Source organism: Ahaetulla prasina, chromosome 7, assembly GCF_028640845.1.
Source record: "Ahaetulla prasina isolate Xishuangbanna chromosome 7, ASM2864084v1, whole genome shotgun sequence".
In the NCBI taxonomy this organism is placed as follows: Eukaryota; Metazoa; Chordata; class Lepidosauria; order Squamata; family Colubridae; genus Ahaetulla; species Ahaetulla prasina.
Genome location: NC_080545.1, coordinates 4,579,215 through 4,606,134, shown reverse-complemented (window position 1 = coordinate 4,606,134; position 26,920 = coordinate 4,579,215). Strand labels below are relative to the sequence as shown.

The window sequence follows — 26,920 nt, the reverse complement described above, 5'->3', positions numbered from 1 at the left end:
CAAGAGGACTTCTTGGAGGGCGACTTACCCTGAGATCCTAGAAAGAATTGGACTCTTAAGATTGAGATTCAAAGACTGAGTACCAGCTGGTCCTTCACAATCTGGAAAAAAAGTAAGCTATGAATTTGAACCTTGCTTTGAGGAGCATGCATTTATTGATTATTATTTTTTATTTCATTTTGTCACAATAGTATACACAAACATTGTCATAAATAAAACAACATATCATGAAGAATATATATATATATATATATATATATATAAGTAAAAAAATATGCATCAGCTATATTAATTTGATATAATGAAGGGAACAATAGGACAGGAACGGTAGGCACTTTTGTGCTCTTATGCATGCCCCTTTTAGTCCTCTTAGGAATGGGGTGAGGTCAACAGTAGACAGTTTTTGGTTGAAGATTTTGGGGTTTTGAGTAGAGACTATGGAGCCAGGTAATGAGTTCCAAGCGTTAACAATTCTGTTACAGAAGTCATATTTTCTGCAATCAAGTTTGAAGCGGTTGACATTAAGCTTGAATCTCTTTTTTGCTCTTGTAATATTGCGATTGAAGCTGAAGTAGTCTTTTACAGGAAGGATATTGCAATAGATGATTCTGTGTGTTAAACACAGGTCATGTCGAAGTCGACGGAGTTGTAACAGATTTATTTAGCATTTGGCATACAGCGTGCATGGACTAGCCCAATAAATTTAAATTTCAACTACAGTAGTGGCCAGAATTGTGGAAACCTTTTGGGGAAAGTGATAGACCTTTACAGAAATGTCTAGTTTATAGTTTATGAAAAAAACAAAAATACGCAATTTGATGTTGATGCCTTATTTTACTGCACCACAGCGAATCGGAAGTCAGTGCTTCTTTTGTATTTTGTATCTTTATTTTGTCTTATAAATCAATTGTTAAACCTTTTTTAAAAAAATCAATGTCTAGGCCCATGATGGCGAATCTATGGCACGCATGCCACAGGTAGCACACGGAGCCACGAGCGTTGCCCTAGCTCAGCTCCAGTTCATTTGCGCGCGCCGGCCAGCTGATTTTTGACACTGGAAGCTGGGAAACAGGCCATTTCCGGCCTCCAGAGGGCCTCCAGGGGTTGGGGAAAGCCATTTTCGTCTTCCCCAGGCTCCTAGAAAGCTTCCAGAGCCTTGGGAGGGCGAGAAACGGGCCTACCGGGCCCACGGGGCCATCATGTGCCAAAAGCGAGGGGACCGCAGGGGCGGGGTGTCACATGGGCATGCATGGGGGGGCATTGAATTATGGGTATGAGCACACACACACAACGACCCCCCTGTACTCCCCCCACGTTTGGCACACAACGGCAAAAAGGTTCACCATTAACATAACGTAACAACAGAGTTGGAAGGAACCTTGGAGGCCTTCTAGTCCAACCCCCTGCCCAGGCAGGAAACCCTACACCATCTCAGTCAGATGGTTATTCAACATTTTCTTAAACATTTCCAGTGTTGGAGCATTCACAACTTCTGCAGGCAAGTCGTTCCACTTATTAATTGTTCTAACTGTCAGGAAATTTCTCCTTAGTTCTAAGTTGCTTCTTTCCTTGATCAGTTTCCACCCATTGCTTCTTGTTCTACCCTCAGGTGCTTTGGAGAACAGCCCGACTCCCTCTTCTTTGTGGCAACCCCTGAGATATTGGAACACTGCTATCATGTCTCCCCTAGTCCTTCTTTTCATTAAACTAGACATACCCAGTTCCTGCAACCGTTCTTCATATGTTTTATCCTCCAGTCCCCTAATCATCTTTGTTGCTCTTCTCTGCACTCTTTCTAGAGTCTCAACATCTTTTTTACATCGTGGCAACCAAAACTGGATGCAATATTCCAAGTGTGGCCTTACCAAGGCATTATAAAGTGGCACTAACACTTCACGTGATCTTGATTCTATCCCTCTGTTTATGCAGCCCAGAACTGTGTTGGCTTTTTTAGCAGCTGCTGCACACTGCTGGCTCATATCTAAATGGTTATCCACTAGGACTCCAAGATCCCTCTCACAGGTACTACTATTGAGCAAGGTTCCACATATACGGTATCGGTGCATTTTGTTTTTTTTGCCTAAATGTAGAACCTTACTTTTTTCACTGTTGAATTTCATTTTGTTAGATCTAACCAGAACTGGAGAAGCTTCTTGGGTGAGAAGCGAAAGGGAAATAAAGAAAAATCAGAAAGCCCAGTTGCCTTTAAAATAAAAAGGCAGCCTTTGAGGCAAAACATGACCTAGATGAATGAGAGAACTTCTGTAGACCTCTTCCAGTATCTCCTTCAGCTTCTTAATCAAACCTACAATCATGGGAGAACCTACCCATTTCCCATACAAATCCTAACCAGGTTTTGGTTGCCAAGATGTAAATAAAGATGTGGAGCCTCTAGAAAGAGTGCAGGGAAGAGCAGCAAAGAGGATTAGGGGACTGGAGGCTAAAACATATGAAGAATGGTCGCAGGAATTGGTTATGTTTAGTTTGATCAAAAGAAGGACTAGGGGTCAACCAATAATGTTGGAAACTTGGGAAAGAATTTGGGTGAGGAATGTGAAATTTACACAAGCGCAAAATATGAGAGAAAATTTTTATAAGATGTTTTATAGATGGCATTTAGACCCCAAAAAGTTGTCATGTATGTATCCTAATATACAGGCTAAACGTTGGAGATGCGATTATGAAGATGCCACTTATTACCATATATGGTGGACTTGTAAAAAAGTTAAAGCATTTTGGATTAAAGTATGGTGGATCATGCAGAACATTCTGAAAAAGAAGATTAAGTTTACTCCACAGTTCTTTCTACTAGGAATAATTATGGATTGTACAGCTATAGAGACTAAATTGATTTTGAACTTAATAACAGCCGCAAGACTTTTGATTGCTCAATATTGGAAGAAAGAAGAATTACCTACAATTGAAGAATGGACACTCAAAGTATCAAATCTGGCAGAAATGGCAAAAATTTCTGCTTATTTGAAAGACAAGAAAAATATATTTTAGAATGGAAAATGTGGATTGATTATATTCAAAATAAGTATCAGATAAAAAAATATCGAATAACATATGAGTAAATTTAGGAAATATTTTGTATTAGATATATTTTTTGAAGGAGAGGGGAATTGAGAGTGTGATTATGTGTGGAGTGACTAGAGATTATAATTTAGGATTTATTTTGGATTATGATTGTTAGTTTTGATACCCTGCATTTTGTTCTGGGAAGTCGGGGTGGGGGGTGGGGGGTAAGGGGGAGGGGAATTGGGGGGTTGAGGGTAGAGGATGGAGTGATGGTTAATGTACACGGATTATTGAAGATGTATGAATATAATTAACGTAGGGTCGGGTCTGCCCAGCTACCATTTTAGAATGGTGGGGAGGGAGAAAAGAGGAGAGAGTAGGAGGTAGGAAAGAGGAGAAGGGTGGAGAAGAGGGAGAAGAGGAAGGAAGAGGGGTAGAAGAGGGAGAAGGAAGGTATAGGGTGGAGGGAGGAGAGGATGTAGATAAGAGAAGGGGAGGAAGGTCTGGAAAGTAGAAGAAGGTAGAAGAGGGAAGAGAGTTAAAAGGAGGAGGTGGTGACTGGGCAAGCCCGACTAATTGTATATGACTGTACATTGGATGAGTTGTTGGATATGAATGTAAAAATAAAACTTTTTTATATATAAAAAAAGAAGGACTAGGGGTGACATGATAGCAGTATTCCGATAGCTCAGGGGTTGCCACAAAGAAGAGGGATTGAAAGAGGAATAGAAGAAAGGGAAAAGGAGAGGAAGAAAGGGAGGAAAAAAAGAGTAGGAGAGAAGGTTAGAAAGGGGGGAAGAAGGGAGAAGGGGGAAAGGAAGGAGAAGGAGAGAAGAGGAAGGAGAGGAGGAGAGAAGAAAATAGAAAAGGATAGAAGAAGGCAGGGAAGGGAAAGAGAGAAGAAGGAGAAGAAGGATTGTTGTAAAATAAGGGAGAAGAAAGGGTAGAAGAGCAACCCTGAATATAATTAATTTAAAAAATCTAATTTCTTTTTTTTTCTTTTTTCTTTAGAAAATATATAGAATAGAATAGAATAGAATAGAATAGAATAGAATAGAATAGAATAGAATAGAATAGAATAGAATAGAATAGAATAGAATAGAATTTTATTGGCCAAGTGTGATTGGACACACAAGGAATTTGTCTTGGTGCATATGCTCTCAGTGTTCATAAAAGAAATAGAATAGAATAGAATAGAATAGAATAGAATAGAATAGAATAGAATAGAATAGAATAGAATTTTATTGGCCAAGTGTGATTGGACACACAAGGAATTTGTCTTGGTGCATATGCTCTCAGTGGACATAAAAGAAAAGATACATTCGTCAAGGTACAACATTTACAACACAATTGATGATCAATATATCAATATAAATCATAAGGATTGCCAGCAACAAGTTATAGTCATTCAGTCATAAGTGGAAAGAGATTGGCGATGGGAACTATGAAACGATTAATAGTAGTGCAGATTCAGTAAATAGTCTGACAGTGTTGAGGGAATTATTTGTTTAGCAGAGTGATGGCCTTCGGGAAAAAAATGTTCTTGTGTCTAGTTGTTCTGGTGTGCAGTGCTCTATAGCGTCGTTTTGAGGGTAGGAGTTGAAACAGTTTATGTCCTGGATGCGAGGAGTCTGTAAATATTTTCACGGCCCTCTTCTTGATTTGTGCAGTATACAGGACCTCAATGGAAGGCAGGTTGGTAGCAATTATTTTTTCTGCAGTTCTAATTATCCTCTGAAGTCTGTGTTTTTCTTGTTGGGTTGCAGAACCGAACCAGACAGTTATAGAGGTGCAAATGACAGACTCAATAATTCCTCTGTAGAACTGGATCAGCAGCTCCTTGGGCAGTTTGAGCTTACTGAGTTGGCGCAGAAAGAACATTCTTTGTTGTCCTTTTTTAATGATGTTTTTGATGTTAGCTGTCCATTTGAGATCTTGCGATATATGTGTGATTAATTATGAATAAGAGAATGTACATTTACAATATGTTTATAAGAAATAAAATTTTAAAAAAACTTTTTATATTAAAAAAAAGAGAGGGAGTCAAGCTATTCTCCAAAGCCCCTGAAAGCTGAGCAAGAAGCAATGGATGGAAACTAATCAAGGAGAGAAGCAACTTAGAACTAAGGAGAAATTTCCTGACAGTTAGAACAATGAATCAGTGGAACAACTTGCCTCCGGAAGTTGTGGATGCTCCAACATTGGAAGAGTTTGGATAATCATTTGTCTGAAGTGGTGTAAGGTTTCCTGCCTAAGCAGGGGGTTGGACTAGAAGACCTCCAAGGTCCCTTCCAACTCTGTCATTCTATTCTATTCTGAACCCGCTTCAGCTTCAGGGTCCAGACAAGATCAGCTGAATGCTGGAGACGACTTCCGGTATCCAGCGGCAACGGACGTCTGGAAGGCTTCTCCTGCCTCCAGCGCCCGAATCCGGCCGCCGCCGAGGCCCTCAGGGGCCAGGTGTTCCGAAAAGGACACCTGCCGCACGGACGGCTCGCCAGGGGTCTCCCAGCCGACATACAGGACTGTGGGGACCGATGCTGGCGCGTCCTAGGCTCGGCGGGGTTCGAGGCCACAGGCGCGGCCATTATTTTGGTCGTCGCCTGGGCGCTGTGCCCGTGACACCGGGCATTGGATTATAACTGCAGCAGCCTGGTGGTGAACAGGGCACGGAGAAGAATTGAGGAGGAGAAGGGAAGGAATATCGGTGGCGTGGTGGAGTGCTCCGGTCGGGGGTTTTCTCCCCTGCGGTTGGAAGGAGCACGAGTTATTCTGGAGAGAGGAGAACTTAAAATAAGAAGATTACGGTTTTGTGGAGCTCTGGAGAGAAGAGGTGATGGAGAAATTTAGGAGGGAAGGTTTGAGGCCCCTCCTTCTGGGGAACAGTGGTGGCGTCCAGCTTCCGCCTTCACTATGAGAATTTTGATGACATCACTTCCTTGACTTCCTGGTTGACTAACTGTACTCTGGACTCGTTGCTCCTGTGAGTGCCCCTGGTGGATCGGAGGAAATTACAAGGATACTGTGCCTGCCTGAGGATTTTGTATTTTTTTTCCTTAATGGCAAAGGTCAGAGACCAACTGCTGGAGAGATGGAGAATTTTGGAAAAGTTATCTAATATGGACAAGAAATTGGATGAAATAAGAGCAGAAATTGTGACTATCCAAAAGGATTTAAAGGATACTCAACAAGTTTCAGCAGAAAACAAGCAGAAAGTGGAAGGTTTGGAGGGTGAGATGGGCAGTGCAGAAAAGAGAGGAGACGACAGGCAATGCTGTGCTTGGACTACAGATGGATAAAATGTCTTATTTCCTTAGGTTTCAAAATTTGGAAGAAGTGGACCAAGAAGACTTGAGAGATGTTGTGACTAAATTGTTGGGAGAATTTCTTGGGAGAGGTGTTGATTTCATGAATTGGGATGTGGATCGAGTTTATAGAGTTAATTCGCAATATGCACGCACGCATGCAGTTCCCAGAGAGGTTCATGTCAAATTTGTGAGAAGAGAGACGAGATGAAATTCTTAGAAAACATAGGAGTGGGGCACTGATTTACAGGGGCAGGAGATAGCCATTCTGAGGCAGATTCCCAGACAGGTCGTGAAAAAGAAAGAAATATTATTTTTGTCAAGCAAATTGTACCAGAAGGAGTGGGCTTCAGATGGCTGATGCCAGAGGATTGATGATTTTCCGGGAGGGCATTACGAAAAAAATCAGTACAATTGCGGAGGCTACGGCCTATGTGGAGGAACACAAAGCCTTCCTGGAATCAGATGACCCAGGAATTGAAGAAGGGGAGGTTATAGATCATGGGGCTGAAGCGGCTGCCGCTGTTGCGGCCCTGGAGTTGGGTCAGGCTGAACCCAGAGTTCTGAGATCCAAAACTAGGAAGTGATAAAGATATTTGGGATTGTGTTGGTTTTCCTTATTCTCTTTTGTACGATATTCTGTTTATTCTTGACTCTTCTTTATTACGTATTTAAAATTTGCAAACTTAGCTACTTCGTGTCACCTGCTTGCCTTATGGCTGTTGTATGTGTTAAAAAATTTGAGTAAAATTCTTATTTTAGATAAGAAAAATGAAAATTTACCATACCTGATATGTATTTGTATAAACCTTTTTTGACTAATAAAAACTTTTTGAATAAAAAAAAAAAAGATCAGCTGAATGCTACCACCTTCAAAGATGTAAGTACAATATGGATGGATTATTGAACTCTCTATAAATATAAACCTCAGGCCATTCAACTCAGCTTTTAGAAACCCCTTGAAATTGACATTTATGGTTTGAAACGCTGGAGAAATGGGAAACAGATCGTTTCAGGGAAAAACCAATTAGCTCATGTTATTTCCATTTCAATTCTGTTCTTTGCAAACTTGTTACAACTATTAAAAGCCCATGATAGAATTAGAGGAGCAATATTATTGACTTTTAGAATACATACAGTATGCCTTGTCCCTACTATAGTGTTGTTCCGCACCAATACGGTGAGAAAAGTATGGGAAGACATTTTCTATCTACCTGACATCTGTTGATCAGGGTTTATATGCTACTCCAATCCAAGGAGTCTCGGAGCAGCTCCCTTTTTACAGTTAGAAAACTAAACCAGCAAAGTAGCAAACTAACAATGAAAATTGCAGAAAAGACTATGGCCATCAAGAACCTTAACCATCCAAATACAACTGGAGGCGGGGCGGGAGGTAGCTCCCATCTTAGGTATACCATAATAATCTTTCTTATCCTGGAAATAAAAATAACTTCAGAGGAAAAAAGACTGCAGCTGAGAAAGTTTAGACCTTTGACCTTGTAGATGACCGTTCATAAGAGAAAGGATATAGGACCTTAATGGAGAAGCCAGTGACTGTATGGGTCTAATACATCCCAGGATTGTATCCATGTATGGCTTTAGATGCCACCACCAGTAACCTGGGGCTTTTTCAGGGGTGAAATCCAGCAGGTTCTGACAGGTTTTGGTAGAACCGGTAGCGGAAATTTTGAGCAGCTCGGAGAATCGGCAAATACCACCTCTGGCTGGCCCCAGAGTGGGGTGGGAATGGAGATTTTGCAATATCCTTCCCCCAGGAGTGGGGAGGGAATGGAGATTTTGCAGTATCCTTCCCCCAGGAGTGGGGAGGGAATGGGGATTTTGCAGTATCCTTCCCCCAGGAGTGGGAAGGGAATGGAGATTTTGCAGTATCCTTCCCCCAGGAGTGGGGAGGGAATGGGGATTTTGCAGTATCCTTCCCCTGGATTGAGGAGGGAATGGGGATTTTGCAGTATCCTTCCTCTGCATTGACGAGGGAATGGGGATTTTGCAATATCCTTCCCCTAGAGTGGGGAGAGAATGGGGATTTTGCAGTATCCTTCCCCTGGATTGGGGAGGGAATGGAGATTTTGCAGTATCCTTCCCCGAGGAGTGGGGAGGGAATGGAGATTTGCAGTATCCTTCCCCCAGGAGTGGGGAGGGAATGGGGATTTTGCAGTATCCTTCCCCCAGGAGTGGGAAGGGAATGGAGATTTTGCGGTATCCTTCCCCCAGGAGTGGGGAGGGAATGGAGATTTTGCAGTATCCTTCCCCCAGGAGTGGGGAGGGAATGGGGATTTTGCAGTATCCTTCCCCTGGATTGAGGAGGGAATGGGGATTTTGCAGTATCCTTCCTCTGCATTGACGAGGGAATGGGGATTTTGCAATATCCTTCCCCTAGAGTGGGGAGAGAATGGGGATTTTGCAGTATCCTTCCCCTGGATTGGGAGGAATGGAGATTTTGCATCCTTCCCGAGGAGTGGGAGGAATGAGATTTTGCAGTATCCTTCCCCAGGAGTGAGGAATGGATTTTGCAGTATCCTTCCCCAGGAGTGGGAGGAATGGAGATTTTGCAGTATCCTTCCCCAGGAGTGGGAGGAATGAGGATTTTGCAGTATCCTTCCCCAGGAGTGGGAGGAATGGGATTTTGCAGTATCCTTCCCCTGGATTGAGGAGGGAATGGGGATTTTGCAGTATCCTTCCTCTGCATTGAGGAGGGAATGGGGATTTTGCAATATCCTTCCCCTGGAGTGGGGAGAGAATGGGGATTTTGCAGTATCCTTCCCCTGGATTGGGGGGTGAATGGAGATTTTGCAGTATTCTTCCCCGAGGAGTGGGGAGGGAATGGAGATTTGCAGTATCCTTCCCCCAGGAGTGGGGAGGGAATGGAGATTTTGCAGTATCCTTCCCCCAGGAGTGGGGAGGGAATGGAGATTTTGCAGTATCCTTCCCCCAGGAGTGGGGAGGGAATGAGGATTTTGCAGTATCCTTCCCCCAGGAGTGGGGAGGGAATGGGGATTTTGCAGTATCCTTCCCCTGGATTGAGGAGGGAATGGGGATTTTGCAGTATCCTTCCTCTGCATTGAGGAGGGAATGGGGATTTTGCAATATCCTTCCCCTGGAGTGGGGAGAGAATGGGGATTTTGCAGTATCCTTCCCCTGGATTGGGGAGGGAATGGAGATTTTGCAGTATTCTTCCCCGAGGAGTGGGGAGGGAATGGAGATTTGCAGTATCCTTCCCCCAGGAGTGGGGAGGGAATGGGGATTTTGCAGTATCCTTCCCCTGGATTGAGGAGGGAATGGTGATTTTGCAATATCCTTCCCCCAGGAGTGGGGAGGGAATAGAGATTTTGCAGTATCCTTCCCCTGGATTGGAGAGGGAATGGGGATTTTGCAGTATCCTTCCTCTGCATTGAGGAGGGAATGGGGATTTTGCAATATCCTTCCCCCAGGAGTGGGGAGAGAATGGGGATTTTGCAGTATCCTTCCCCTGGATTGGGGAGGGAATGGAGATTTTGCAGTATCCTTCCCCTGGATTGGGGAGGGAATGGAGATTTTGCAGCATCCTTCCCACAGGAGTGGGGAGGGAATGGGGGTTTTGCATTATCCTTCCCCTGGATTGGGGAGGGAATGGAGATTTTGCAGCATCCTTCCCCTGCCATGCCCAAGCCACGCCCACCAATTAAGCCACGCCCACAGAACTGATAGTAAAAAAAAAATGGATATCACCGCTGGGTTTTTTTGCATTGCTTCAGAATTTCTCTTCTTGGTTCCAGTTGCTTTTTTTGACAAGTATCTAGATGCAACAATAGGATGGTTGGAGTTACATCCTATGGGTCAAGGTGGTACTCACCGCAGCATGACTGCATTCTTTGCTGAAGGCCTTTCCCGGATGCGCTGATTCATGGTGCCAGGCATCTATCTTCACAGGAATAACATCTCCCAGGAAAACAGGTGATTTTACAAGTTACAGACAGCTGGAAAGACAGAAACTAGCTTTCTAAGTGCTACCGACAAACGGTAGGAAAGGAAGAACCTCGGTAAGGACATTTCCTAGGGCCATCTTTGGACTTCCTTCAGTTTTGTGTGTCGGAGCCTGTGGATTGACCATCAAATATAGACGAAACATGGTGTCAGCTCCACATTCTAAACCCAACAGAGAAATCAATTCCTCATAAAGTCTACTTTTTACTAATATTGAGGCAGTAACAAAATTTTGCAAGTCTGACTGAGCTTTCTCTATCCTCCCCACCCCGCAATGCTCATGAGAATGAAGGAGGCGCCTGCTAAAAATCACTTCTTGTTTTGGATTCAAGTCACGTTTTTCCTCTTCTGGCTTTGATAACAGATCTGGTCTATCTTTCTCTCTACACATGGTGAAGATTTAGAGTGAGGGTCTCCAACTTTGGCCACTTTATGACTTGTGGGCTTCAACTCCCAGAATTCCTCAGCCAGTATGGAATTCTGGGAGTTGAAGTCCACAAGTTGTCATTTCTCTTGATTTGGAGAAATACAGAACATATTGCCATCATCACGACAACTGCAGGAAGTTGCTAACTTCCCACGCATTTATTTGGATTTCCTTATTCTGCACTTGCATTTCTCAATTGATTGGTAAAAAAATTGGTATATAGCTGTCGCAAATGAAACAACTCCAGAAAAGTTTCCTTAGAATTACGTTTTTGGTAATGGAATGTAAAAAAAGAAGTCAGTTGCGTACAAAGACCAGAAAGTATATTATTTCCACATCATTTTATTCAAACTCCATGATTCAAAATATTTCTTCTTCAATTTTATCAGAATTGTTTGGAAAGAAAAAACACAAATTTCTCGGCAGTACATTCATTTTGATTAATGCTATCCTTCCCTTGGAGGGGACGCAGCGGCTCAGGGGCTAGGACGTTGAGCTTGTTGATCGAAAGGTTGGCAGCTCAGCGGTTCAAATCCCTAGTGCTGCCGTGTAACGGGGTGAGCTCCCGTTACTTGTCCCAGCTTCTGCCAGCCTAGCAGTTTCGAAAGCACGTAAAAATGCATGTAGAAAAAATAGGGAGCACCTTTGGTGGGAAGAGAACAGCGTTCCGTGCGCCGTTGGTATTGAGTCATGCCGGCCACATGACCATGGAGACGTCTTCAGACAGCGCTGGCTCTTCGGCTTTGAAACAGAGATGAGCACCTCCCCCTAGAGGCGGCAATGACTAGCACGTATGTGCGAGGGGAGCCTTCACCTTTACCTATCCTTCCTATTAATGATAGTTGCAGATTTTTCCATTTTTCCTAGTCTATTTCAATTTGATTTCTCAGTTTATAGTAGTTATCTTCTTTATTGAATGGACTTATCTATTTTTCCACAGCTATATTAATCTCTCTAGGAGATTCAGGCTTAGGACCCGGGTACTTACGAGACCGCCTGCTGTTACCTTATGCCTCCCATCGACCCGTACGCTCTCACAGAGAGGGCCTTCTCAGGGTGCCGTCCGCCAAACAATGTCGGCTGGCGGCCCCCAGGAGTAGGGCCTTCTCTGTGGGAGCACCGACGCTCTGGAACGAGCTCCCCCCGGCTTACGTCAAGTGCCTGATCTTCAGACCTTTCGTCGTGAGCTAAAAACATATTTATTCATTCAAGCAGGACTGGCATAAATAGTTGATTTTAAATTGGGGTTTTAGTAATATTTTAAAATTTAATTTTTTTTTAAATTATCGGCCGTTTAGTAATAGTTCATTTTAAATTCTTTTAATTGTATATATTCTGTATTTTATTTAGGCTGTACACCGCCCTGAGTCCTTCGGAAGAAGGGCGGTATAAAAATTTAATAAAATAAATAAATAAATAAATAAATTTATGAATTAAATAGATTATAAATGGAATTGTTTACCAATCTTCATTAATAGGCGTATTTTTGTCATAATATTTTTTCGTAAAATGTTTTTCCTTATTTTCCTCATTTTTCTCCTGAAAACAAAATCATTTCTAGAATCGTGACCATATACAGGTGTCTGGGTTCCAAGTAACACCCCCAATGAAAGGAAGCTCCGAGGCTTGAATTTCTTCAAAGTTCCGTTTTATTGAAGATGTCATATTGGCACATCTGGGAAAATTCGAATCTGAAAGTTTCCAGGTTTTCCCCACCCAAAGGAAAATTCAAGTCCCTGCCCCAGCACCCACATATCCATCCCATGGTCCAATCAGGCACCATCCAAAATTGAAGATACCTCCCAGTCACCTCATCGCAGATGCCGGGCACTGTGGTCTTGACTCTCTGAGAAAAGAATGTTATTTTGACTATATACCACCCATACTCTACACAATCCCCCCTCCCATTTCCCCACAGTAGAAAATGTGGCAGGCCTGAAGGTCCAACTGTAAAAGATGGCTTCCAAGTCTAATAACAGGTCTGCTTCAATTATGGATTCCATGTTTTTTATGGAGAAAGGGAGGGGAGGGGAGGGGAAGAGAAAGGAGAAAGAAAGAGGAGAGCAGGAAAGGGGAAGGAAAAGGAAGGGAAGGGAAGGGAAGGGAAGGGAAGGAGGAGGGAGGAGAGGAGAGAGAGAGAGGGAGGGAGGGGAGAGGAGAGGAGAGAGAGAGGGGAGGGGAGGAAGGGAAGGAAGGAAGGGAAGGGAAGGAAGGGAGAGGAGAGGAGAAGAGAAGAGAAGAGAAGAGAAGAGAAGAGAAGAGAAGAGAAGAGAAGAGAAGAGAAGAGAAGAGAAGAGAAGAGAAGAGGGAAGGGGAGAGGGGAGGGGAGGGGAGGGAAGGGAAGAGAAGAGAAGAGAAGAGAAGAGAAGAGGGAGGGGAGGAGTGAGGAGAGGAGAGGAGGGGAGGGGAAGGGAAAGAAGAGATTTTTAAAATAAAGGTTGGCTGGAAGATAACCATCAGCATGGACGGAGGGATGGGTTCGTTTGTGAGTTCTAACCTACAAGAAAAGTTTGTTTCAAGAAAAGAAAAGTTTGCTTCAACTTCCCATTTCTCCCCCCATGGCAGTAGCTTAAAACATTTTGTGTTTCGTTCCAGAGGGACATCCATGGCTTTCCAAGCTGTACTCTCTCAAAACAACACTAGCTTAGAATGAGTATTCTTTGACAGAATGTTCCAAGTAAGATAGTTTTGTCCCACTCAAAACAAGACAAAACAAGACACTTTCCCCATTATAAACACTTTATAAACACACTCAGACTTTCCATTACTTGGATGCATTCATTGGACTCTGCCTTGCTCAGTCCCTCTGTGGTCCTTGATAAAATCAGTATTTTAGGTCAAGGGTGGAGAATCTGTAGCCCTCCCAGATGTTCCAACCAGCCTGGCTGAATGATCAGAATTGTCATTTGGTCAGTGACAAAGGCTATCTCTTCTCATTCTAGGTCGTTCTAGGACAGTCTTAGGAAGTGAAATGCAAAGCTTCGGCAATATTCCAGTGATGATTCCAATTACCACCTTTAAAGCGATCCATGGCTTAGGACCGGGATATTTGCGAGACCGCCTTCTGCCACCGATTCCCTCCCAACGACCTGTGCGCTCCCACAGAGCGAGCCTCCTCAGGGTGCCATCGACCAAACAATGTAGGTTGGCGGCCCCCAGGGGGAGGGCCTTCTCTGTGGTGGCACCAGCCCTATGGAACGAGCTGCCTCCGGGATTACGCCAACTCCCCGACCTCCGGGCCTTCAAACGTGAACTGAAGACTTTACTATTTCACCAAGCGGGACTAGTCTAAGACATATTTTAGCGAAATTTTTAAGGGGTTTTAATCGGTCTTTGATCATTTTAGTGATTCGGCCAGTAAATATTTGTTCTTAATTGTTTTTAAATATTGTTATTTATTATATTTATATTGTATTGGTGTGGATATTTTAACAATTGGCTGTAAACCGCCCTGAGTCCTCCGGGAGATGGTGCAGTATAGAAATGTAATTCTAAATAAATAAATAAATAAATAAAATAGATGAACGACAATTAATTCTATCCCAGTACTAAGTACTATGGGATCCTTCAGAAATTTAGCCTCTTCCAAAGCAGTCCCTTCCTATCTCTGTCACCAGTGGTGTGTTTCAAATTTTTTTACTACCAGTTCTGTGGGTGTGGCTTGGTGGGCGTCGCATGGCTTGGTGGGCATGGCTTGGTGGGCATGGCAGGGGAAGGATACTGTATAATCTCCATTCCCACCCCTCTCCAGAGAAGGATACTGCAAAATCCCCATTTCGTCCTGATCATCTGGGACTTGGAAGGCAGAGAATAGATGGGGGCGGGGCCAGTCAGAATTTTTACTACCAATTCTCTGAACTACTCAAAAATTTCTGCAGAACTGCTTAGAACCTGTTGAAACCCACCTCTGTCTGTCACACCGCAAAGATTTCAGTATCAAACAGAACTGGCTCGAATGAGGAAAATATCATCATCGTTGGATTTCTGCATCAAGATTGCTAGTTTCTTCCAGTGGTAGACTTCTGAGTAGAATATCTGCAAAAGCTCCTAGAATAATCTTCCATACATCATAAAAGGTATATGGTGTATAATCCAGCAAGTAACAAACCACTAAAAGGAAATAGTTCTACTCTGAAGGAGAGGAGGAGGAGGAGGAAGAGGAGGAGGAGGAGGAGGAAGAGGAGGGGGAGGGGGAGGAGAAGAAGGAGAAGGAGAAGGAGAAGGAGAAGGAGAAGGAGAAGGAGAAGGAGAAAAAGAAGAGGAGGGAGGAGGAGGAGGAGGAGGAGGAGGAGGAGAGGAGGAGGATCTCTGTAGCTCAGACTGCTAAGACAGTCTGTTATTAACAGCAGCTGCTTGCAATTACTGCAGGTTCAAGCCCCACCAGGCCCAAGGTTGACTCAGCCTTCCATCCTTTATAAGGTAGGTAAAATGAGGACCCAGATTGTTGGGGGCAATAAGTTGACTTTGTATATAATATACAAATGGATGAAGACTATTGCTTGACACAGTGTAAGCCGCCCTGAGTCTTCGGAAAAGGGCGGAATATAAATGCAAATTAAAAAGAAGAAGAAGAAGAAGAAGAAGAAGAAGAAGAAGAAGAAGAAGAAGAAGAAGAAGAAGAAGAAGAAGAAGAAGAAGAAGAAGAAGAAGAAGAAGAAGAAAAGCGGAGAAGGGGGGAGGGGGAAGGAGGGGGAACGTGGATTTCTCCATTATATATTAGATCTGTTAAAATGGGGGAAGAGAGTAAATTTACCCAACAGTTATTACAATTGTTCCTATATTATTTTGGAATGGAATATGTATTAACAAGCATTTTGCAGAATAATCAGTCTGTCAGCAACGTAAGTCTTTAATTCCAGTAGCATCCAATTTTGCCTGCAGCAGCAAATTACACTTATTTTACCATTTCTTTTTCAGCCCGTTGCATCAGTTGGTGCTTAGTCAGACCATGTAATTTCAGCATCTTTCATCATTTCCTAGTATCAAGGGTAGTGTGATTCACTCAAAACCATAGAAATGGTGGTAGACTTTAGGAGAAACCCTTCCATACTTCCACCTCTCACAATACTTGACAACACAGTATCAACGGTAGAAACCTTCAAATTTCTAGGTTCTATCATATCGCAAGATCTCAAATGGACAGCTAACATCAAAAACATCACAACAAAGAATGTTCTTTCTGCGCCAACTCAGGAAGCTCAAACTGCCCAAGGAGCTGCTGATTCAGTTCTACAGAGGAATTATTGAGTCTGTCATTTGCACCTCTATAACTGTCTGGTTCGGTTCTGCAACCCAACAAGAAAAACACAGACTTCAGAGGATAATTAGAACTGCAGAAAAAATAATTGCTACCAACCTGCCTTCCATTGAGGACCTGTATACTGCACGAATCAAGAAGAGGGCCGTGAAAATATTTGCAGATCCCTCGCATCCTGGACATAAACTGTTTCAACTCCTACCCTCAAAACGACGCTATAGAGCACTGCACACCAGAACAACTAGACACAAGAACAGTTTCTTCCCGAAGGCCATCACTCTGCTAAACAAATAATTCCCTCAACACTGTCAGACTATTTACTGAATCTGCACTACTATTAATCGTTTCATAGTTCCCATCACCAATCTCTTTCCACTTATGACTGTATGACTATAACTTGTTGCTGGCAATCCTTATGATTTATATTGATATATTGACCATCAATTGTGTTGTAAATGTTGTACCTTGATGAACGTATCTTTTCTTTTATGTCCACTGAGAGCCTATGCACCAAGACAAATTCCTTGTGTGTCCAATCACACTTGGCCAATAAAATTCTATTCTATTCTATTGTATCTAAATTGCAACACCTTGGAGACCACTAGCTGGCACTAAAGAATTCAGATTGTCCCCATCTCTGTACTGCCATCTAATGGTCTTCTGTATATTTGCAGCCCAGATGCAACAGCTAGACCAATGAGGCATATACATCATAAAAAACGTGTACATATGTTCGTGTGTGTGCGTGCGTGTGTGTTGTGAGTATGCATGCGCATAGGTGCTTGAGAGTGCTATGGTTGTACTAATAGCCATGAATGCTACTACTCAGTCCCCAGTACTTCGGAGCACTGCAATTGAGATGTTCGTAGAGCCAAGAATTCAGGGCATCGAATCCGCTAAACAAAACTAAGAGTCTTTCAGTTACATCAGACACTACGATGAGGGGTTGGGATGTATGCATACACGCACACACACACACAAAGGGAGAAACTGGATTTGTTTGGGTTTTTTTGTTTTGTTTTTTTCATCTTGTAATAGTGAATAACATGCTGAGTAAACAAGTAATGGGAATTACTTTTATGCAATAAATCTAGAACGTTTAAGCAGAAGGCAAAAGGAGACAAATTCTTTGTGTGTCTAACAACACTTGTCCACATAAAGTACTGTATTCTATTCTGTTCTGTTCTGTTCCGTTCCGTTCTGTTCCGTTCCGTTCTGTTCTGCTCTTCATTCCACTATTCATATTTTCTGTTCGGTTCAGTCCAGTTTTTTATTCCAATATTCTATTCTATTCTGTTCTGTTCCATTCTGTTCCGTTCCATTTAATCTCTTCTCGTCTCTTCTCGTCTCTTCTCTTCTCTTCTCTTCTCTTCTCTTCTCTTCTCTTCTCTTCTCTTCTCTTCTCTTCTCTTCTCTTCTCTTCTCTTTCCTTCCCTTCCCTTCCATTCCCTTCCCTTCCCTTCCCTTCCCTTCCCTTCCCTTCCATTCAATCTATTCTATTCTATTCTATTCTATTCTATTCTATTCTATTCTATTCTATTCTATTCTATTCTATTATATTCTATTCCATTCCATTCTATTTTCTATTCTATTCTATTCTGCTCTACTCTATTTACACAACTGCAGTGAGAAAAGAAAAAGAAAGGGTGACCAAAAATACTAATTCAAAAATTTACAATCTAAAGTGTTCTTTTTACTATTGCTGTTATTCCATTTTCCAGCTCAACTGGGAAAAACAGGTTCCCCTTTCTTCCAAAACTATTTTCAGTGGAACGAGTCCAGGGCTGCAGCCTTCGCAACTGTTTTCACAACGTCTTTGCAAACTGATTTATACTAACCAGTTCCAAACACAAACTCATCTGTTGACATCAGAACTAAACTGCCCAAAGTAATGAGTTGGGGCTTGGAAAGGTCACTCTGTGACCTCATGAACTCTTATTAGTCACCGGCCATCAAAGCAGATTTGGCCAATAAATGTAAATAACAACTCAAGATGGGAAACTCAAAGGATGGATTGGTCACCAAGCTGGTATTCTTACTTCTAGTTCAGTATTTCTCAATCTCGGCCAGTTTTAGATATGTGGACTTCAGCTCCCAGAATTCCCTAGCAAGCAAATCAGAATTCTCAACCTTGGAAACTTTTAAGATGGATGGACTTCAGTTCTCTCCACGTCTTAAATTTGCCAAGGCTGAGACACCAAGTTGGTATCCTTCCTATAGTTCAGTACTCCTCAACCTTCATCAAGTTACCAAATTCCCCAGCCAACAAGTTAGTGTTTCTTAACCTTGGCAACTTTAATGATCTTTCAGATTTTTAAGATCTAAAATGGAGAGCTAACATCAAAAACGTCATCAAAAAAGCACAACAAAGAATGTCCTTTCTGCGCCAACTCAGGAAGCTCAAACTGCCCAAGGAGCTGCTGATCCAGTTCTACAGAGGAATGATTGAGTCTGTCATCTGCACCTCTATAACTGTCTGGTTTGGTTCTGCAACCCAACAAGAAAGACACAGACTTCAGAGGATAATTAGAACTGCAGAAAAAATAATTGCTACCAACCTGCCTTCCATTGAGGACCTGTATACTGCACGAATCAAGAAGAGGACTGTGAAAATATTTGCAGATCACTCGCATCCTGGACATAAACTGTTTCAACTCCTACCCTCAAAACGACGCTATAGAGCACTGCACACCAGAGCAATTAGACACAAGGACAGTTTCTTCCCCGAATGCCATCACTCTGCTAAACAAATAATTCCCTCAACACTGTCAGACTATTTACTAAGTCTGCACTACTATTACTATTAATCTTCTTATCGTTCCCATCACCCATCTCCTCCCACCTATGACTGTATGACTGTAACCTTGTTGCTGTATCCTTACAATTTATATTGATATTGTTTCCCGATTGCTTATTTGTACCCTATGATTATCATTAAGTGCTGTACCTTATGATTCTTGATGAAGGTATCTTTTCTTTTATGTACACTGACAGCATATGCACCAAAGACAAATTCCTTTTGGGTCCAATCACACTTGGCCAATAAAAAATTCTATTCTATTCTATTCTATTCTATTCTATTCTATTCTATTCTATTCTATTCTATTCTATTCTATTCTATTCTATTCTATTCAGATGTGTGGAGTCAGCTCCCTTCCCATCTTAAAGTTGCCCAGGTTGAGACACCAAGTTGGTATTCTTCCTGTATCTCAATATTTCTCAATCTTGGCCAGTTTTAGACATGTGGACTTCAACTCCCCGAATTCCCTAGCCAGTAAGTCAGCTTTCCTCATTTGTGGCCAGTTTAAGAAGTTGCCAAGTTTGAGAAATGCTGCTCTATTTAGTATAACTCTCATCCTATACAATTTTCTAAAGACCAACCAGCATTTAGGTCAATGAGACTTTATATGCAAATAGTCCTTCTAATACCAGGATAATATTTAGCATTCATGAAACGATCTATTAAAGATTGCCTACAAAAGTATATAAATGGGAAGATTACATCCTAATGAAGAGCATCATAGCTTGTTCTGCTAACAATCATCATATTGGTTTTTACCAGCTGGGCTTTAATGAGCAATTATGTGGAAGGAAGGAAGGAAGGAAGGAAGGAAGGAAGGAAGGAAGGAAAAGAAAGGAAGGAAGGAAGGAAGGAAAAGAGAAAGAGAAAGAGAAAAAAGAGAAAAAGGAAGGAAAGAAAGAAAGAAAGAAAAAAGAAGAGAGAGAGGAAGGAAGGAAAAGAGAAAGAGAAAGGAGAAAGGAGAAAGTAAAAGAAAAAGAAAGAAAGGAAGGAAGGATGGATGGAAGGAAGGAAGGAAGTGAGGAAGGAAGGAAGGAAGGAAGGAAGTCACTAAACAAACTGTTGTAAGTCAACTACTTGTCAACTACTTGTATTACATCTCATGCTATTCAGGGGTTTAACAGCCATGTTACTAACATTTTTCTAAAACACAAATGAGAAGTTCCTTTTTTATTTCTTCTTAAATTTAACGACAAACAGGCAAAATCTGAATTTACTGTCTTACAGAAGTAAATACAGAGGTCGACCGCGAGGCGCCTCACATGTGGGGTGCCGCAGGGGTTGGTTCTCTCGCCTCTCCAGTTCAACATCTATATGAAGCCGCTGGGGGAGATCATCTGTGGTTTTGGGGTGAGATAACAACTGTACGCTGATGATACGCAGCTGTACATTTCCACCCCTGACCACCCCAATGAGGCCGTCGAAGTGATATCCCGGTGTTTGGAAGCCATATGGGTCTGGATGGGGAGGAACGGGCTCAGACTCAATCCCTCCAAGACTGAGTGGCTGTGGATACCAGCGTTCCGGTACAGTCAGCTGGTTCCATCTCTGACTGTTGGAGCCGAATCATTGGCCCCTATGGAGAGGGTCCGCAACTTGAGTGTTCTCCTGGATGCTCGGCTGTCATTCGAGGAACATATGACGGCCGTCGGCAGGGGAGCCTTTTATCAGGTACGCCTGATTCACCAATTGTGCCCCTTCATAGACCGGGATTCTTTGTGCACGGTCACTCATGCCCTCATCACTTCCCGCCTGGACTACTGTAACGCTCTCTACATGGGGCTCCCCTTGAAGAGCACCCGAAGGCTCCAACTAGTCCAGAATGTGACTGCTGCGCAGGCTGCGCTGGTTGCCGGTTGTCTTCCGGGTGCAATTCAAGGTGTTGGTAGCCACCTTTAAAGCGCTCCATGGCTTAGGACCGGGCTATTTACGGGACCACCTGCTGCCACCGATAGCCTCCCATCGACCTGTGTGCTCCCACAGGGAGGGTCTCCTCAGGGTGCTGTCAGCCAAACAATGTCGGCTGGTGACCCCCAGGGGGAGAGCCTTCTCTGTGGGGGCTCCAGCCCTCTGGAACGAGTTTCCTCCGGGGTTACAATCACTCCCCGACCTCCGGACCTTCCGACGCAAGCTCAAGATTCTTTTGTTTCACCGCGCAGGGCTGGCCTAATGTGTTAATGGTTTTTACTCAGGGTTTTATTATTATTTTAATTAGTTTTAACATTAGCCAAAATTAAATTAGATTTTTATAGCGTCTTTTAACTTTATTTATTAATATTGTTTTACATTGGCTGTAAACCGCCCTGAGTCAGGAGAAGGGCGGGAGAAGGGCGGTATAGAAATTTAATTAAATAAATAAAATAAATAAATAAATAAATGAACGGATCACACGTAGTAAGGTACCAGCAATTAAGCATGGACATTCATTTTGCTTTTTTTTTTTTAATCAAAATACATTTTAGGGCCACACAAGGAAGCATTAAAACCCTTTCACGTTTACTAATGCGGCTTCAAACATAGTCACACACCAAGGCAAGCTGGTGGCATTCATTAGTCACACTGCATTGTAGAAACTTAGCACCCACCCCTCTCCTAAAGGAAGAATGAAATATTCCAGGAAATATTAAAAAGGCAGAATATTATATTTCCCTGGATGAGAAATAGAGAAACATGTTTTTAAAGTTACTACCTTTAAAGCGCTTCATGGCTTAGGACCGGGTTACTTACGGGACTGCCTACTGCCACCGATTGCCTCCCATCGACCTGTGCGCTCCCATAGGGAGGGTGTCCTCAGGGTGCCGTCGGTCAGACAATGTCGACTGGCGACGCCCAGGGGGAGGCTCTTCTCTGTGGGGGCTCCTGCCCTCTGGAACGAGCTACCTCCAGGGATACGTCGACTCCCTGACCTCCGGACCTTTCGACGCGAGCTCAAGACATTTCTGTTTCATCGCGCAGGGCTGGCCTAATAGTTTTGATGGGGGCTTTTATTAGAGTTTTATCAGAGTTTTAATTATTTTTAGCCAAACTGAATCAGTTTTTTAAATAATGTTTTAATTTTTGTATTTTTGTTTGTTACTTGGCTGTAAACCGCCCTGAGTCCTTCGGGAGAAGGGCGGTATATAAATCAAAATAAGAAAGAAAGAAAGAAAGAAAGAAAGAAAGAAAGAAAGAAAGAGAGAGAGAGAGAGAGAAAGAAAGAAAGAAAGAAAGAAAGGAAGGAAGGAAGGAAGGAAGGAAGGAAGGAAAGAAAGAAAGAAAGAAAGAAAGAAAGAAAGAAAGAAAGAAAGAAAGACAAAGCAGCTCCCTGCAGCTCCCTGCCCCCCTTTCAGCTCCAGGGTGATGGGATTAAGACATGGCCCTCAGGACATGATAGAATTAGCCCTCTACCCAGAAGTAGTATTCAGCCAGTTCAGTACGGTTCACCCGAACCGGTAGTGGGGATTGCGGGTGCACCAGCCAAGGGTGGGTTCTACTTACCTTTGCTACCGGTTTGCAGCAGGATCGTGCATGCTTGCTTTTGAGCATGTGCAGAAGCTTCCTGATGATGTCAGTGGGAGAGCCTGCCCCCCCCCACAGTTTTACTACCGGTTCAGGAGAACTGGTCCGAACTAGGGGCAACCCACCACTGGCACCAGCCCACCCGCCCTGGCGCTATGCCGTCCTATTTAGGCACGTTTTCGAGGCCAGGCGCATGCACAGAAGGTATACGCATGCAAAGCAAGTGTGTGCGCGGAGAACTGGTGGTAACAATACCTGAAACCCACTGCTGCCTCTACCCTTCTAACAGCAGGGCTCACTGCATTGCAAAATCACCTGGGGACATTACATCAGCCCACAGTTCAACCAGACGTATCTCAGACTAACTCCTAGGATTTGCACACGACCCCTACAGCAACCGATGGGATATCTGCCCTTGTGTTGTGACCTAGGCCCAAGTAGGTAGTAGTAAACTCAAGTCAGTTCAAAAACAAACAGACTTTATTAGAGCACCTGAGAATTAACTCATTCTCAGCATAGTCCAAACTAAATCAAAGCAAATTCTTCCTAACACAATTCTTCAATCTTATCACCAACCTTGGCAAAACCTTTTCTTGGCAAAAGTCAAAAGCAGAAGATGCCGACAAGAAATAAATGCAGCAAGACAAGGAGCAAGGCTATCAACGTTGTTTTCCGGCAAAGAGCCCAAACGCCTTTGCTGGTCTTTTAAGCCTTATGGGATGGGCCAGTCATCTCTTGGCCCTACTCCCGAGTCGTCCTCTTTGCTTGAACTGCTCTTGCCTTCTGGCAGCTCTTCTCATGCGTGCATTAGGAACAGGCTCCTCCTGTTCTTCTGTCTCTCTACTGTCAGCCTTCAGAGGCTCTGGTGTCCGCACCTCACTCCCCGATGACCCTGGCCCCACCTCAGCCTCCGACACAAAGCCCTCATCCAGGCCTTCCCCAGCCTCCAGGACTGGTCCATGTTCTTCCTCAGCCTCATCGCTGTCCGACTCTGTTGCCAGCTCCGCAGGCTGATGGCGGACCACAATACTTTGCCACAGGAACAGGAAACTCTAGGGCAAGGCCCAAGAGAGGGTATAAATATATCTCTCTCCACTCTATGTGGGCAGCTAGCCAGAAATCACACATGCTTGGTGGTTCTGCTTCACCATTAAACCATCTTTCCAAGCAGCTTCCATATTTCCAAGGTCTTTCTCCCCCACTTGGAACTGAACCCAGATGGACATTTCTTCCTACAGCATAAACCAGAGTTTCTTCAGCTGCTTAGCCAACTTTTGGAGTTGTTTCCCCTTCAAATACAAAGAGGAACTTAAAGAGCCTAATATTATTCTTTCAGAGGGAAAGATCAACTGAAAGACAAAGCAGGGGGAAAAAAAATATTAAATCGGTTTCGGTATGAAAAGAAACTTAACAACCAGAACTGTGCAGTAACCATTGAGAGTATTGTGAAAATAGTATTTGTGGCAGATGGAGTTAATGAAACTGGATAATACTAATAAAAAAAAGAATTAAAAAATGGCCGGAAAATTTATGGATAGCAGTCAGTCAGCAGATGGGGTCGGATGTTTTCTAAAATTTACTAAACTGGAAATGGTATTAATTTTATTTTTAATTGTTTATCGGAATTAAATCTGTCACAAGCAACAAGGCTCATGGAGGTTGACAGTGAATTGAGAGCATAAAAAATGGACACAAGAAACCAATGAAAACATCCAGAATAAGACTAAAACAACCCTGGAGTATAATAACGAAATATCCATCAATGGGTGTTCCATCGCTCATCATAACCTTTTCTGTTCGTTCACGATGAACTTCTATAACTGAACGCAAGTGGAATATTATTGACTATGTCCCAAATTAATAAAGACTTGGGATAAAATTACACACCCTTCAATATTATGAGACTCTGTAATTGGTTGTAATCCAGTCTTGTGTAGAATGAAATAAACTGCAGTTAAAAAAAAATGAAATTTGTCAATTTTGGGCAAATGCTAACTATTGAATGTGGAGTCCTTGGTGCTCCCCGAGCTTGGTGGGGGTTTTTTTTGCAGACATTTCATTACCATACCAGGTAACATCAGCAGGGCTAGGAGGGACTGGAGGAGGAGGAGTGGGGAGTGTGGGGAGGAGGAGGAGGAGTCAGGGCTAGGAGGGAGTGGAGTTTGTGGAGAGGAGAACTATGGGGTCCTTGGTGGTCTCTGAGCTTGATGGTTTTTTTGCAGATGTTTCATTAACAAACTAGGTGACATCATCAGGCCTAGGAGGGAGTGGAGATTGTGGGGAGGAGGAGGAGGAGGAGGAGGAGGAGGAGGAGGAGGAGGAGGAGGAGGAGGAGGAGGAGGAGAACCAGTGGTGGGATTCAGCCAGTTCGTACCTATTCGGGAGAACCGGTTATTAACTTTCTAAGCAGTTCAGAGAACCGGTTGTTGGAAGAAATCTTATTTTGTTTTTGTTTTTTTGCCACTTTACAAGGTTAATCCTGTAAGGAAGGCAGGAAAGAAACATTCTGGTGGTGTTTCTAGCCTAATCTTTATTGCCCCGCTTACAGAAACTGCCTCTCTGGTTAACTCTTATTACATTGTAACAGCTAAGGCGAAGCGCCCATCAACATGAGTGATGTTGGGTTGGCCACGCCCACATGGTCACATGACCACCGAGCCACGCCTACTCAGCTGGTCGTTAGGGCAGAGAACTGGTTGTTAAATTATTTGAATCCCACCACTGAGGAGAACCATGGGGTCTTTAGTGCTAAGCTTTATGGGGGTTTTGCAGACCTTTCATTACCAAACTAGGTAACACCATCAGTGCTCTTCTGTCAGTAACTATTAAGTCCCATTTAATACAACAAGATGAGCATTATTTAGAGTACCGATTGAGAAACAAAGCATTACTATTCGAGAAACTTTCCATAGTTCGTTTTAACCAAAGATAGATTTTATTATTATTATTATTATTATTATCATTATTATTATTATTATTATTATTATTATTATTATTATTATTATTATTATTATTATTATTATTATTATTATTATTATTATTATTATTATTCCCCCTGCCCCCAAAAAACCCTTCTCTTTCTCAATACACTCATAGGATCCAAGTCGAAGCTTCCCAGCCAAAATGCAATTAGTCCCAGTTCCTCATTATGATCTTTGCAAATGCTATTTGCATATCATTAACATTACCGCCATATTGGTAAGTACCCGTTTTCACATTCTTTGGGACAGAAGGGAGGGTGGGGGGGAATAACAGTTCGCTACCCCTGTACGACAACAGCAGCTACCAAAGGCGACAGGGAATCTGTTAGATTTAATTGGATATTTATCCCTCAGGAAGTTGATGGATCTCCAACGCTCTTTCGTTGCATTAACGCCTTTGGATTGACAAGATAGATCGACAAATGCCCGTGCCCTCTATCCAAGTGCCTGGTTTTTCTAAAAAGGAAATAAATGTCAATTTGTAGAGAATTATATAGCCAATATTTAAAGAGTTCATTTGCCAGAGCGATAAAAGAAGAGTTGGAGGTCTTTAATGCCCGAATACAATCAAATTGAATCTGGGAACGCTGTCGCGATGTAGGCAATATGCTGCTCTAAAGGTTAACGGAGATGCAGCCAATTCTTTGCTTCAAATGTCAGCCGTGCACACTTCATAGATTCCTTCACATCTCCTCTTGCAGCCCCATCAATAAACAACGACAGCTGTCGCTCCTCTCAGAGCCGGTTTGTGAAGCCCATGAGCGAGAGGGCTTCCTGCTCAATGATAAGGTGAGTGACATATTTGTGAAAATAAGACAAATGTGGAGACTCCAGAAAGAGTGCAGAGAAGAGCAGCAAAGACGATCAGGGGTCTGGAGGCTAAAACGCATGAAGAACGGTGGCAGGAAGTGGGCATCGCTTAGTCTAGTGAAAAAAGTTGTACGCACTTCTATTGAACGGATGTCGGTAATCCTAAGTAAAGGTTCCCCTTGCACATACCAGTATTTTTCAGACTATAAAACACTCCAGGGGAAGGATACTGCAAAATCCTCATCCCCACCCTACTCCTGGGGGAAGGATATTGCAAAATCTCCGTTCCCACCCCACTCTGGGACCAGCCAGAGGTGGTATTTGCCAGTTTTCCGAATTACTCAAAATTTCTGCTACCGGTTCTCCGGAACCTGTCAGAACCTGCTGGATTTCATCCCTGGATGGGCTCCTAAATAGCCCACAGAAGCCTGCATATATTCAAATCGAAACAGTCACTCTCCAAAATCTAAGCAGTATCTTTTTGTTTAAAAAAAAAAATCTGCATTCTGTACATGCAAATATGCCAATCCGGGATTCAATTTATTTCTCCCCTTTTCAGTTCATAGAGTTCATTTTGGTCCGGCTTTGCCTTTCGGTTTGCAAAGTCGGGAGCCCTTTCTTTAAAAAAAAAATAATACCCCAGAAAGATATGTAATTTCATGTCCAGCTCTCCCAATATAAACATTGTCGGCCTGCAGTTGCAGAGAGATAATTTCAAAAGAGAAGGAGTAATTAGGTGAAAGCCTAATTAACCTTTTGTGAAGAGCTATTAATCCCCTTCTCAGCTACAGCAACACTGAGCGGTTTCATTTTGATGTTTGTCCCCAACGGACGGGAATT

General features: G+C 42.9%; 1 long non-coding RNA gene across 1 annotated transcript; it reads left to right on the top strand.

The window, feature by feature from the left end:
- Window positions 1–26,057, top strand: LOC131201692 (uncharacterized). Its single transcript, XR_009155951.1, has 3 exons — window positions 1–112; window positions 25,386–25,487; window positions 25,972–26,057. It is a non-coding gene; the product is annotated as an uncharacterized LOC131201692 (long non-coding RNA).
- The last annotated feature ends 863 nt before the right edge of the window (window positions 26,058–26,920 follow it).